We start from the raw sequence: 14,543 nt of genomic DNA, 5'->3' as shown, positions 1-14,543 counted from the left end.
ATGAGTGTAACATATTATGTTTTTAACGTTAAATACAATTAGAAAACAATTTAATTAAAATATATATTAAAAAAAGGCATGGTCGATATTTTTTTGCCGATTCCAATACTTTGAAAATGACGCCATCGGACCCGATCGATCCCATCTCTAATCGAGATATCGTTTTTAAAAGGTGTCAATGTCTAAAAAAAATAAATAAAAAGGATCCAACAAGTTGCTACCAAAATCTTCCACTATAATAGTGCCTCAGTTTCTCAAGGCTGCATTGACGGTGCACGACGCACATTCCATTTAGACTAGTGTTTTCAGGGCACTTACTGGTCACTTGCGGTTCATTTTAGGGCATTTATAGGTCATTTCCTGTTGAGTTTGAGTCACTGCCTATTCATTTGGGTGATTCCCAGGTCACTTCCTGTTCTGTAACTCCAAAATAAACAGGAAGTGACCCATAAAATACCCCAAAATCAACAGGAAGTAACTGAACATCAACAGGTAAATGACCTTAAATGGCCTAATATTACCTCATTGCCTGGCGTTGGCTGCCACGAACGGCCATAGACGTTCGATCCGTTTGAAGTGGGAGGGATCCATTTCAAATGGATTGGACGTCTACTAGTGATAAACTCATTCCAATTCACAGCAGAAGCTTGTTTTTCTGTTTATTAGTTGTTGGTCAGAAAATCATTCTAGGACAGGGGTCAGCAACCTTTTTGGTGTGGCGTGCCACTTTCAAATTTTCTTGTCAATCAGTGTGCCACACCAAGATTAATGACGCACATCCGAATTTTTATATCCAACAGAGCTGTAATTTTACTCCAAAGAAAACAACATGAACATACGTTGAAATCTTACAACTACCGTTCTTCTTTAACAAATAACTAAAAAATAAAAGTATATTTTAGAAAATATCAAAACTTGAGCATCATCTAATGTAAACATATCACACACACACACACAACCCAGCAAGAAAAGGGGAACAAGCGTGATTCTCAGTGCAGGTCTCTCACAGTACAGAGCGGGCTGTTTTAACCTTCAAAGTCAGGCGACTACTTTGTCTTTTTCACTAACAGTGAATTCTATGCACAATTTTAGATTTTATATAACAAATACAAAAGATGACTACCTTAATGTGATCCCTGGCCCTGTTTTCCATGAATTTCATGTTTCGTCTCGTAGTTGCGTTTGACACTTGTTATGCGACACACACACAACGCTCCGGAGGCATAATGCACAGAGCAAGCGGAAGTAACCAGCCAACCAGTTGTTACCGGCACCCCCAAGGGGCCGCTGTCCCCTACAGTATGACCAGCTTACTAGTTAAGCGTAAGAAAAAGAGAGGCAGGGAGCAAGGTGTTGAGAGAGAGATGTGCGAAGAGCGCCATGAAAAGTGGCTGTGTCCCATGCTGGTTTTAGTTTTGTTAATAAAAGTCTCCAGCAAAATACCATCCAACGTGTCACTGTGTTTTTATACACATCACCACCTCTCTGAAGTAATAAGCACCGGGCGAATCGACGACAACAAGCCACGTTAATCGCCTGTCCACTACACCCTACGGTGCAGAGTTGCAATTACCAAAAAGTGCAATTGGTAACACAGTGTACTTCCGCCAGCTCTCTGATTGGTCGGCTTCGTGACATGTTAGTAGCGTGGGCTGAATTAAACGCGCAGAGAAAAAAAATCCGACAAGCGCAGGAGTCGAGAAATTGGGGAAGAGCTGGAGGTGTGCTCAAAATCAATTATTGCTCGCATATAACGCCACAGGCAGAGTGGGTGAGAGGGGCGGTCCCGTAAAGCCCCTAAATAACAGGGCGCGCAACTGAAAATGCCTTAATTTCCGGTAAAAAGGCACATTGTAAATGGGCTCGCTTCCACTATCCAAACAGCTAAACATGAAAAGGTTCACACTCCAGATGTTTTCAGTAATCCTTTATGTGTCTCTTTTCTTTTTTATGAAACTAAAACAATGAAAAAATACATGCAATCAGCAACAATGCTGCAAATAACAAAATGCCATCCATATATGCAAACACAATTAGCCTGTATTCAGTAGTTCTTAATTAGAAATATCAAACACATTTCCCCTCAAACATGCAACCTAAAGACAATATAAAGAGTGTAATTCTCAATTTGACAACAAAATACTCACAGACGTTGCTCTAAAGAACACAAATGCCACTCAAGTTGTGAGAGTGGAGCTGCCATGTAACACAATGAATCCCATTTGAAGAACTTCCTATTTGCATTTTTCTTCTACTGTTTTAGAACCAATAAATAAAACGGCCACAAGATGGGGCGCTTGAGCAAGTGATAAAGCTACAACCGACAATGAACATAACACATTTTTTTTTTTTTTTTTTGCCATGCCCTCGCGTGTCACTGGTTAACCCTTCGCGTGCCAGTGCTGACACGCGTGTCATAGGTTGCCGACCCCTGTTCTAGGATATTCTACAAATGTATCGATAATCATTGTATTGCCATATCGTCAGATCATTGTTATCGTGAGCTTTGTATCGCAAATCGCATCGTGAGGTACCAAGACGTTCCCACTCCTACTCTTCACTGCTACTTCAGGAAGTAACACTAAGATTATGGGAATAGTTTGCATGATATAGTGGTTGTTAAATGTTACTTGGAATAAAATGCATAATTTTGGCAGCCAGACAACTCTGAAGCGCCCTCCATTGAAAATTAAGGGCCCCTTGACTGTAGCACACCTAATGTCACAGCTGGCTGACTGTTTCTCTGTACATAAAATACATCAACACCTGAGGGAATATGTATTTCGGAGGTACTTGTAGGCATTGCTTTCCAAGCCAAGTGAATGAGGAAGTTCCAACTGTGACGAATAGCCACTGATGGCCCATATAGTCATTAATGGGAGCGGCATGCCTGATTTTTATTTTGGTTATTAAATAGCCTACACTCTATTTAGGTGTGGCCAAAAATTCTGAGGAAGCGAAAATGACTTTATTGCTACAACTCCGCTATTAAAAATTAAATTGTTCAGTCTATACAGTGGGGCAAATAAGTATTTAGTCAACCACCAATTGTGCAAGTTCTCCTACTTGAAAAGATTAGAGGGGCTTGAAATTCTCAACATGGGTAAACCTCAACCATGAGAGACAGAATGCGGAAAAAAAACCAACTGAAAATCACATTGATTTTTAAATAATTTATTTCCAAATTAGAGTGGAAAATAAGTATTTGGTCACCTACAAACAAGCAAGATTTCTGGCTGTCAAAGAGGTCTAAGTTCTTCTAACGAGGTCTAATGAGGCTCCACTCGTTACCTGTATTAATGGCACCTGTTTTAACTTATTATCGGTATAAAAGACACTTGTCCACAACTTCATTTAGGCTACGTTCATACTACAGGTCTTAATGCACGAATCCGATTTTTTCGCGTTTTTCCGACTCGAGTCAGGCATTAACTTGACGGTCTGAACGTGACAAGTCGCATAGAACTGGACCATTTCAAATCCGATCTGGGTCACTTTCGTATGTGGTTCAAATCCGATCTGGGCCACATTTTTCCAGACTGTCGCGGCGGTCTGTACTGTCCACTCTCCCAAATCGGATTTCATGCAGCAATTACGTCATCAAATAGCGAGAGAGACGCTTACCGTAGCGGTGCCGCTGTGCGTTATTAGCGCCTAGCTTGCAGTGAACATGGCTTTTGGGGAAGGGCTGAGCTTGACAACAGTCATAAAAAATAAAAATGGGTTGAGGATAAGCCTGAGAATGCTCAGTTTTCTCTCTGCTCCAAGTGAGCAATATTTCAACATCGCCTACACGGCCGAGGTCGGGGCAAACTGCCCGTATGTGTGTGTGATGTGCACGGACCGTGCGTGCATGCTATCGATCCATATAAACTTTGAATATAAGCCTAAACGGGGATTATTTATGTCTGTTATTTGTGTCCTCCTTTTGAAAAGCAAAATATGATATCCCTGGAATGACGGATGACGTGTGTCATTTGTTTTGATGCTTCTGCGCATGCGGGTCGTCTTGCTCAGCGCGTGTCGGACCGCGAATTAGTGCGCATGCGTAATACTTGAACGGTCTCAATGGATAAAGGCAGTCTGAACGGGCACGCCAAAAAAACGGATATGACAAAAAATCGGATTCGTGCATTAAGACCTGTAGTATGAACGTAGCCTTAGTCACCCTCCAAACTCCACTATGGCCAAGACCAAAGAGCTGTCTAAGGACACCAGAGACAAAATTGTAGACCTGCACCAGGCTGGAAAGACTGAATCTGCAATAGAGAAAATGTGTGGTGTAAAAAAATCAACTGTGCGAGTAATTATTAGAAAATGGAAGACATACAAGACCACTGATAATCTGCCTTGATCTGGGGCTCCATGCAAGATCTCACCCCGTGGCGTCAAAATGATAACAAGAACGGTGAGCAAAACTCCAAGAACCACACGGGGGGACCTAGTGAATGACCTACAGCAGGGGTGTCCAAACTTTTTGCAAAGGGGGCCAGATTTGGCGTGGTAAAAATGTGGGGGGCCGACCTTGGCTGACGTCCTTTACGTAGAACAATATATTTAAGCAAAATTTAGCAAGCAATTCAGTGTGTCACATTTGCTTTATTATTTTTTTAATGAATCATTTCAACAATCTCGCAACTAGCCTTTGCGGCGTTCTCTTTCGTCTCAGGCTCTTGCGAAATACTACTGCTGTGAAATTAAACTGGCTTCAAGTTGCTTCTATTTCTCGCTGTGTATCTTCCCTGTAATCTTGTCGTACATGTCAGCGTGTCTTGTTTGGTAATATCGCCTCACATTGAAATCTTTAAAAACAGCGACTGTCTCTTTGCAAATGAGGCAAGACACAGTTGTTGCGTATTTTAGTGAAGAAATAGTCCAATTTCCACCTATCCTTGAAGCGTCGGCCGTCACAGTCAACTTTTTTTTGTTGATTGTCGCCATTTTAGAAAATTGGAAGTAGAGGGTCACACGGAGTTGTTTAGCCCTTAATTACCTGCAACATGAAGCAATTATCAGAGAATCCCAAAATTTGAAAAAATAAAGTCCTAATGAAACCTTTTTTTCAAATTTGTGAAAAGTCAAAATGAATATGTGTAATAAGCGCTCTAATATCTATAACCCATGCTAGATGTTTTTTTCTCATGTCTGAAAATCATGAAATTTTAGGTGTATCAAATGTGATACATTTGGCAATAAAGGGTTAAAGTGCTGCTGCCTTTAAGTGGGTAAATGAGGAGCAGCATTTCGTGTGTAAGCTACCTCATATGCTGGTTGCAGTACTGCAGACCAATTTATTAAGTCTGTGTGTGGGCCATATGTTACTGATTTTATGATAGAGGCTGGGGGCCGGATGAAATTTGACCACGGGCCTCATTTGGCACCCCGGGCCGGACTTTGGACATGTCTGACCTACAGAGAGCTGGGACCACAGTAACAAAGGCTACTATCAGTAACACAATGCGCCGCCAGGGACTCAAATCCTGCACTGCCAGACGTGTCCCCCTGGTGACCCCAGTACACGTCCAGGCCCGTCTGCGGTCCGCTAGAGAGCATTTGGATGATCCAGAAGAGGACTGGGAGAATGTGTTATGGTCAGATGCAACCAAAATAGAACTTTTTGGTAGAAACACAGGTTCTCGTGTTTGGAGGAGAAAGAATACTGAATTGCATCTGAAAAACACCATACCCACTGTGAAGCATGGGAGTGGAAACATCATGCTTTGGGGCTGTTTTTCTGCAAAGGGACCAGGACGACTGATCTGTGTAAAGGAAAGAATGAATGGGGCCATGTATCGAGAGATTTTGAGTGAAATTCTCCTTCCATCAGCAAGGGCATTGAAGATGAGACGTGGCTGGGTCTTTCAGCATGACAATGATCCTAAACACACATTCAGAGCAACAAAGAAATGGCTTCGTAAAAAGAATTTCAAGGTCCTGGATTGGTCTCGCCAGTCTCCAGATCTAAACCCCATAGAAAATCTGTGGAGGGAGTTGAAAGTCTGTGTTGCCCAACGACAGCCCCAAAACATCACTGCTCTAGAGGAGACCTGCATGGAGGAAGGGGCCAAAATACCAGCAACAGTGTGTGAAAAGCTTGTGAAGAGTTACAGAAAACGTTCGGCCTCTTTTATTGCCAACAAAGGGTACATAACAAAGTATCAGGATGAACTTTTGGTATTGACCAAATACTTATTTTCCACCATGATTTGCAAATAAATTCTTTAAAAATCAAACAATGTGATTTTCTGTTGTTGTTTTTTTCCACATTCTGTCTCTCATGGTTGAGGTTTACCCATGTTGACAATTACAGGCCTCTCTAATATTTTCAAGTGGGAGAACTTGCACAATTAGTGGTTGACTAAATACTTATTTGCCCCACTGTAACATCGTTTGAAAACTTTGTTTTAAGTATCGTCCAGAAAGAGAAAAAGTCATAGAGCAGCTAAGAAGCTCTGTTATCCAATGCAATCCAGGCTTGAGTACAATACAATATGCAGAGATACAATGTCCGGACACTGGGTGGAAGCAAAGAGGAGAAAATAAGCTTTGTATCGTTTCACTGTCTTGTTTCAGGTATTCAGCCTATTCCCCTGAAAAATACCTCATTTTAACACATTTAAAACATTGATTTATTCAGTGATTGCATGAATGTACCTGACTTCAGCTTTTAATGAGACCCCCTGGCTGTTAGACAAGTATCCAGTCTAGACATGAAACAATAAGCACTTTAATTACAATGGAAAGGGGCTCCTAATGTCAGCATCTCCACCCACAGATGCTTTGGGCGAGAAATTGCCTCGCAAAGACGTCACGAAACTGATCTCTCTTGGGGAACTTCACCGGCATGAGTCATCAGCAGCGCATCATGTGTAGAGACACTGGTATAAGAAGAAAAATTCTTATTCTTAACCAAAATGTTATTTTATCGAGTTCCGACATGACTGGGCCATAGTGCACAAAGCAAGGTGTGCAAACCTTCCATTCATGCAATCTCGCACATTTGAGATGGAGTAGGTCAGATACGGTAGGGATGATATTGAAAAGAAATTCCCATCGTCACACTCAAGATCTTGTACAATGTCTGGCAGTTATGAAGCCTTTATTTTCTTCTTTTTTGAGCATGAGCAAATGCACCGGTGCCCGGGTGTTCTTAACCTTGGTAAAGGTACCGAACCCCATGAGTTTCACACGTGTATTAACCGAACCCTTTGGAATTAAAAAAAATTTTTTTTTTTTCAAATTCAAAATCGATATATCTAAGATAGCAATCTAAAACCTAAGTGAATTTCCATTCAAAATTTATTATTTAAACAGCGTGTTTTAAACAGGACAAAATATGTTTTTATCATAGACTTCACAATGTTATTGTTCGGATTCAACCTTCACTGCGCCACGCCTTCAATAGGGGGCCATTCCACAATCCGCTTCAGTTATTTGCAGTCGGTCGCAGAGACACATGCAGCGATCCAACGCCGGATTTAGGTTGAAAAAGTACAAAAGCTGTACCGCATACAAACAAAGGATTGTCTCAGGAGTGATTAGTTCGAGGATTCAAGGTAATTATTATATTTTTTCGTTTTTGCACAATAATTTTCAACGTAACAAGTTCTGTTTTCATATGGCAGCCGCCACATTGACTAACAGACTAGCATTGTACTTCGAAATGTTTACGTAAAATAAATGATAACTGCACGTTATAATTTTAAACAATAATTTTGCCTTTTGATTTGCTTTTCACATTAAATTGAAGTGAAATTAAAGTGCCCGTGACACAAAAAAGCATGTTTATTTTTAATTGCACACGGTATTTTATGCTCCTGAATGAAATGGACAGGTTGGATGTATGTGGATGCTCCCTGTCCACCGAGAAGGGCACTTGGCCGACGACCGGAGGCTTTTCGCACACCATGGTCGCCGGCCGATAAAAGCTTGCCTGCCCATATAGCGCTATCCTCGGCTTGGGCCTGGGAACCCACCCGCTCTCGTCTCCGGTTCTTGATTGTGTTGAGTCTTCAACCCCCCTCGTCCCTCTTCATATGCCCGCCTAGAGAGCACTATACTCGGCTTGGGCTCGGGCAGCCACACACTCCGACGTCGGGCGAGCACTGCCTGCCTGCTGGGACCGCAGCAGAACGACGAGCTGAAAATTGCTCGCCGCCGTGGGCTGGCCGATCGGTGAAGACAATCACCCTACCGCTGTGTATTACATGAGTCGGGGTAGTTTTGTGTGATTTTTCGTTTTGGAAAGACGAGGAAAAGGCTTGGAAGAGCCGCTCGGTTCGGGTTAGCACGTCACCTACCTCTAACACCTCCTGTTTTGTTTACGCTCTTTCCTCCGTCTCCGGGGCAGGGAAATGACAAAAGCCGAACTAACTCCGGTGGCATAAAATACTGTTTGGGAGGTTTAAGAAGTCTGCAGTTTTGAACATTATGCAGCACTTTAGCAAATGCATTTTTAATATTTCATATTCCATTAAGCACAAGACTGTTATTTGTCATGACCGGGAAAATACTGATAAAAAGAATATCCTGTAGAAATATTGGAGAAGAGAGATAAAAACAATGAGGACATTTTGCTGCTCTCTGTCGCATTTTCTTCGTTCTGAATCCTAATCCTCCATTGGGCTGAATTTTTAATCGGCTGAAATCGTTACTCTGCCGACGTCATCACCCAGATCGCGGCGCCAGAGCGCGATAATGACAGGAGTAGCTAAATGGTTTTTGATTGATTCATTTCTCATCATCTGCGCTTTGCCAAATTGTAGTACCGTATTGGCCCGAATATAAGACTGTGTTTTTTGCACTGAAATCAGACTGAAAAAGAGGGGGTCGTCTTATATTCGCGGTCTAGATATTATACCCTTTCACGATGCTAAGTGGCCCCAGATATCATTGAAGCGATGTTCTGTCGTGACAGATCACAGCTATTCTCCCCACTCACGGCACTAGATGTCGCCAGATACCATTGAAGCGATGTTCTGTCATGACAGATCTCAGCTACTCTCAAGTTTAACCAGTTTGCATTATTTTATTGCAATGTTTTTCCTTATTCAGTTTTGTTTCAAGACTACAGTTACAGTTAGACTTCACTTTGATGGTTAAAGCAGTTATTGCAATTTTGTTGTTTTATCACAATAGATTGGTTTATTTACATTTCAAAAACCAGAAGCCATTCATTTGTGCACTTTAGTTTACATATTTAAATGTTCAGATATTAAGATTTGAATGAGGCAAAATAACATGCTTTTTCTCTCAAATATATTGTTATAATCATTTATTTCAGATGTACTGTAAATATTTACTGTATAAAAATTAATTTTGTGTTCAAAAAGTCTTTTTTCAAACTTGAGTCTTGAAAAAGAGGGGGTCGTCTTATAATCAGGGCCGTCTTATATTCGGGCCAATTGGTATATGGTCGTCTCAAAACATGATTTTAATTCACATGATAATGCAATTTAACATTTTTTATGGCGTCACAAGCACTTTAAACTCCATTAATTTCACAGCATTTCTATTTTTGTTTTCATGTCGACATTCTCATTCTATCACATCCTTCCCTCACATAGTATTTTCATGGCGTAAAACGTGACACAAATGTTTTTTCTTTCTTTTTATTTTGTTATTATTATTTTTTTAAATGTAAACGCAGTGCACATTACCCATAGCTCTGTTGTACTTCCTTATACCAAGTGAAAGTCAACCTTACACTGAGCAAAAGAGCTTCTTTTGAACTAGCAGTTGAAAGAATTGGAATAAAGCCTGTAAATCGGGACTAACCAAACCAAAACCTGGTTTAAATCGCCACTTTGCCTTGATTCAATCAGCGTCCAAAAATAGGGCTTGTGTGTCTTCATCTTCACCGAACCCCTGGGGTTGGATCGAACCCAGGTTAAGAACCACTGCCCTAAAGAATTAATGAATCGGTTTATTTATAACAGGCAAACCTGCTCTGCAGTCTACGTCTGACTCACAACTCCAAATGTAATCAAGGTACTAATTCCAGGCTGATGTGTATGGAAAATGATGTCCCATGACACAGGTATTTGTTGTAGGAGTTGATGGACATAATCCCTACACAGAGGACAATAGAGAGAGGTGAGAATTAGGTCGACGGTATCATCTCTGGTTTTATTGCTGCTGCTAGTGCCACCACTAATGGCATCTGTGCAGGGATGGCGTGATTTAAAGGTTAACAGTCGTGCCAGCCAATGACAAGCTTGCTGGCAGCTCCCCTGTGTGAGAAAGCTGAAAGCTGCACTAGTGCGAGCAAACTTAATGTGTTGAAGGTGAGAGAGACGTGACGATGCCAACGGCATCCCACCGGAGGAAGTAAATCAACCGTGCTGGCAGAGATCCTCTTGCCCTTTGGATACACTTTGCACTTATGAACCATGCCGTTAGTAAATATCACCATACATGGATCATCTGACAAAGGCAACAAATTGCATATGTGAATGGTAGAATGTATGGGCGAGAAGAGCCTGGGACAGGAATGTCTGAGACTTCATGATTTATCTTGATATCCAAATCTGCTGTTTTTCTTTTTTTTTTTTGTATTAAGAGGCTTGGGGGTTGGTCAGGATTGAGGTCAGCAACCACAAGGTCAACAAAAATTCCACATGAGTATATTAAGACTTCCATCTGGCGCATGCACCGAAGGAGGTGCATCAATTTGTGGGAACGTGCAGAGAGATGAATTGATGGGGAATATTTTCAGTTTAGCAACAAGTCCATAAGTTTCACTGTGAGACTTGCACAGCAAAATATAACATTTTTGTCTAGTTACACTGAAGTAGGCAGGTTCCGAAAAGGGAACATCAAAATTGTTCTTTTACTAAAATATATTATTAGGAAACATATATTATTGCCATTGATTTAAAAATCTATAATTTAAAAATGTTTTGACCTACGGAGGTGCACGATTATGCGGTTGAGCTAAACTGGGAGAATAGCTGTGCTAGCTAGCAAGCAAAGCTAGTATGACAACTGGCATGATTTTGTCACATTCTGCTGTTGGTCAGATTGTTTTATTACAGAGATGTTGGATTAGTTCCCAACGTCGTACCTGCATCCAATTCCAGCTCATCAGCAGTGTCTTTAAACCGATCCTAGGCGGCTTGCCAAGATATTGACTTGCTGCTAGTTGCATCGTTGCCTTGTTTTTTTTTTTTGTTTGTCTGCCTCTCACCGCGGTTTTGCCTTGTTTTTGTTGTTGTTTTTGTATTAATCCCGACCGACTGTCACGGACCCTTTTTGTGTCTCCCTTTTCGCGATTGCGTGTTTTTTTTTTGTGTGTGTGTGTTCAATAAATCCTTTTACATAATCCCTATGTTATTGTTGTCTGCTTGCTGTCTGAAGTGAGCCACATTTTCTAATTTCGTGGTTAAGCCAGCCGCACTTTCTTTTCAGTTGTTTCCATTTAAGGTTTTACTGCACAGACAACAAATGTGGGCTGTGATTGCTTTATAAGGAAAATCATGACTCGAACATCATGCAGAAGCAAGGGCGTGGGTTTGGTCTCAGCATTGGTAGGGACGATATGACAGCATAACCTGCATGTACACTGTTTGCTCGGGATGGGACATAAATAAAACTGAACAGATTGGGTGAGCGGGCTACATTTCTCATGAATATGAAACTAATTAATTGATATGCTAAATCAGGGGTGTTCATTACGTCGATCACGATCAACCAGTCGATCGCAACGCTAGTGAGGGTAGCTCGCGGCATCCCCCCAAAAATATATATATTTTTAAATGTACATAGTTAGTTATGATTATGTTGTGCTGTGTGAGCAACATATGAGGTTATGCAGCACCTCTGTCTCTCCAAGCAGCTTCTTGCTCATATTTTTCTAGTTCTATATAGTTTCTAGCAGAATTTTCTCACAGTTTAATTAACGTTAACAGTAGAACACACAAACAGAAGGACACTTCTCTCTAAGCAGCCTCCTACTCGAGTTTTGCATATTAGCAAGTTCACACAGTTTAATGTTATGCTAACTCTGATGCTGGACGGGCTTTCAGTAGCAAAATTAGTGGTGTGTTCCCCACATTCACAACATTGACATCTTTTAAAATTACTTACAGTGGCTGCTGCTGGCCGGAAAAGAAAAAAAAAACAACTTTTGGTATCACTTTACAATAAGGGTCCCGTAATTAACATTAGTTAAACATTAGTTATTGTTTAAAAATGCATTAAGTAACATTATAATAATTAATTGCTTATCTGACAGTCATCAATATATTAATTAGCATGACTTAATGCATTTGTACAGTGGGGCAAATAAGTATTTAGTCAACCACCAATTGTGCAAGTTCTCCTACTCGAAAAGATTAGAGCGGCCTGTAATTGTGAACATGGGTAAACCTCAACCATGAGAGACAGAATGTGGAAAAAAAAAAAAACTGAAAATCACATTGTTTGATTGTTAAAGAATTTATTTCCAAATTACAGTGGATAATAAGTATTTGGTCACCTACAAACAAGCAAGATTTCTGGCTGTCAAAGAGGTCTAACTTCTTCTAACGAGTTCTAACAAGGCTGTACTTGTTACCTGTATTACTGGCACCTGCTATAACTCATTATCGGTATAAAAGACACCTGTCAACAATCTCAGTCAGTCACACTCTAAACTCCACTATGGCCAAGACCAAAGAGCTGTCGAAGGACACCAGAGACAAAATTGTAGACCTGCACCAGGCTAGGAAGACTGAATCTACAATAGGTAAAACTCTTCGTGTAAAGAAATCAATTATGGGAGCAGTTATTAGAAAATAGAAGACATACAAGACCACTGATAATCTCCCTCGATCTGGGGCTCCATGCAAGATTTCACCCCGTGGCGTCAAAATGATAACAATAACGTTAAGCAAAAATCCCAGAACCACACGGGGGGACCTAGTGAATGACCTACAGAGAGCTGGGACCACAGTAACTAAGGCTACTATCAGTAACACAATGCGCCGCCAGGGACTCAAATCCTGCACTGCCAGACGTGTCCCCCTGCTTAAGCCAGTACACGTCCAGGCCTGTCTGCGGTTCTCTAGAGAGCATTTGGATGATCCAGAAGAGGACTGGGAGAATGTGTTACGATCAGATGAAACCAAAATAAAACTTTTTGGTATAAACACAGGTTCTCGCGTTTGGAGGAGAAAGAATACTGAATTGCATCCGAAGAACGCCATACCAACTGTGACGCATGGGGGTGGAAACATCATGCTTTGCAGCTGTTTTTCTGCAAAGGGACCAGGATGACTGATCTGTGTAAAGGAAAGAATGAATGGGGCCATGTATCGAGAGATTTTGAGTGAAATATCCTTCCATCAGCAAGGGCATTGAAGATGAGACGTGGCTGGGTCTTTCAGCATGACAATGATCCCAAACAGACAGCCAGGGCAACAAAGGAGTGGCTTCGTAAGAAGCATTTCAAGGTCCTGGAGTGGCCTGGCCAGTCTCCAGATCTCACCCCCATAGAAAATCTGTGGAGGGAGTTGAAAGTCTGTGTTGCCCAACGACAACCCCAAAACATCACTGCTCTAGAGGAGGTCTGCATGGAGGAATGGGCCAAAATACCAGCAACAGTGTGTGAAAAGCTTGTAAAGAGTTACAGAAAACGTTTGGCCTCTGTTATTGCTAACAAAGGGTACATAACAAAGTATTGAGATGAACTTTTGGTACTGACCAAATACTTATTTTCAACCATGATTTGCAAATAAATTCTTTAAAAATCAAACAATGTGATTTTATGTTTTTTTTCCCACATTCTGTCTCTCATGGTTGAGGTTTACCCATATTAACAATTACAGGCCTCGCTAATATTTTTAAGTGGGAGAACTTGCAGAATTAATGGTTGACTAAATAATTATTTGCCCCACTGTAAGTTTGAACATAATGAAAATAGTTCCCTTAATAATGGCAGGGTCAATTCTAACCTTGCAACATATGGGAAGACAATCTAATTGACCTACAGTATGTAACTGAACTCATTATATCATGCATATAAGGTTGCTTAAAAGTTGGAGGGGACAATTTGAGCATCCTGAAAAGTTGATAGTGTTATTTCGCTATCATCCCTATGCAAACCTGCGATCTTGTGCGGAAGTATAGTCCTGTGGTCTATATGCTCATCTGTTACTTGGGAAACAAGGGTTCAAATCCCGCTGGAGTCGTTAATTGCTTTTGCTGCTTGTTTTGTGAAATATCGATAATATGTCCTGCTCATCACTTTTCTGCTCGAGTTCAAATTGGAAGGGCAGAACCGACGACATGTTTATGTAGTTAACGAGTAACACTGTGGAAGTATGGCAGCTTGACGTCACCGCCCACAGTGTATTGCGTCGTCAACAACAATGGCGACCTACTAGTTAAATTGATTTTTCACATTTTATAAAAACGAAATATCAAGAGGGGTTTCAATACCAAATTATTATACCTCATACTAACATTTATCTTTTAGGAACTGCTTCTCTTTCTGTCCGTAGTTCCCTTTAAGGAGAGCTTTTGAGAGAGTTTAAGCACAAATGACCCCCATTATTTATCAT

This window comes from Corythoichthys intestinalis, chromosome 3 (genome assembly GCF_030265065.1).
Source record: "Corythoichthys intestinalis isolate RoL2023-P3 chromosome 3, ASM3026506v1, whole genome shotgun sequence".
Taxonomy (NCBI): domain Eukaryota; kingdom Metazoa; phylum Chordata; class Actinopteri; order Syngnathiformes; family Syngnathidae; genus Corythoichthys; species Corythoichthys intestinalis.
The sequence above is the reverse complement of the archived record's forward strand: the minus strand, read 5'-3'. Positions refer to the sequence as shown.